Here is a 1,204-nt window from a genome sequence, read left to right on the forward strand (position 1 = left end):
GTCCATCAACAATTACCAACTAATTATTAATAGGTTATTAATATATTTTGATCTAATATAATATAAATGATTATAATGGCTAAAAGATTAAATATTATATTAATAATATATTTAATCTCACATTCTCCCATTTAGCCGAGTAATCATTTATCATGAGTATTAGATGAGCCTGGCCAGGTGTTAACACTCATTTTAGCCTTAAACCAAGAACTATAGCAGAGAAATACAGCCGTTGAATCATCATTCGACTCAGGACCCCCATTAATCATACTATAGCCTCAATTTAAAACCTAATAGTTATGATCAAAATACTTATAAGCCCTTTAGCGTCTAATTTGTATTTATATTTGTCTATATGTCATTACACCGACAGAACATATGTTAGAGACATACAAAATCAAACTGAGGAAATTTTATTAATTAAAACATAAGCTAGTACAATATGCCATTAAATAAGGTCTTTAGTAAGTCTCATATTCGATACATGTTCTTCGAAAACTTTAGGTGGGAGACCTTTAGTCATCGGATCCGCAAGCATATCTTTAGTACTAATGTACTCAATACAAAGATTATTTTCCTCAACTCGTTCACGTACGAACAAATATTTTGTATCGAGATATAAACCAGCTCCAGTCGAATTGTTACTGTTCGAGAAACTAACGGCAGCTGAGTTATCACAGTAAAGCTTCAATGGTCTAGAAATGGAATTAACGATTTTGAGTCCAGTGATCAGATTTCTAAGCAACATTCCATGACAGGTTGCGTTGTAAACAACAATGTATTCTGCCATCATTGTGGAAGGTGTAGTTAACTGTTGTTTATGACTCTTCCATGAGATAGGTCCGCCTGCTAATATAAAGATGTAGCCCGAAGTGGATTTCTTGTCATCTTTGCATTTGGCAAAGTCAGAATCAGAATAACCTACCACTTCTAAGTGATCACTTCTTCTATAAGTCCCAATTTATAGTCTTTCGTCCCTTGCAGATATCTAAGGACCTTCTTAGCTGCTTTCCAGTGATCTAGGCCAGGATTAGTCTGATAACGGCCTAGCATTCCAGCAATATAAGCGATATCTGGGCGAGTACAGACTTGAGCATGCATCAGGCTCCCGACTACTGACGCGTAAGGTATCTGGCTCATTTGCTCCTTTTCAACCTCTGTTGTCGGACACTGGAATGAACCGAAAACATCTCCCTTAACTACT

Source organism: Helianthus annuus, chromosome 16, assembly GCF_002127325.2.
Source record: "Helianthus annuus cultivar XRQ/B chromosome 16, HanXRQr2.0-SUNRISE, whole genome shotgun sequence".
Taxonomy (NCBI): domain Eukaryota; kingdom Viridiplantae; phylum Streptophyta; class Magnoliopsida; order Asterales; family Asteraceae; genus Helianthus; species Helianthus annuus.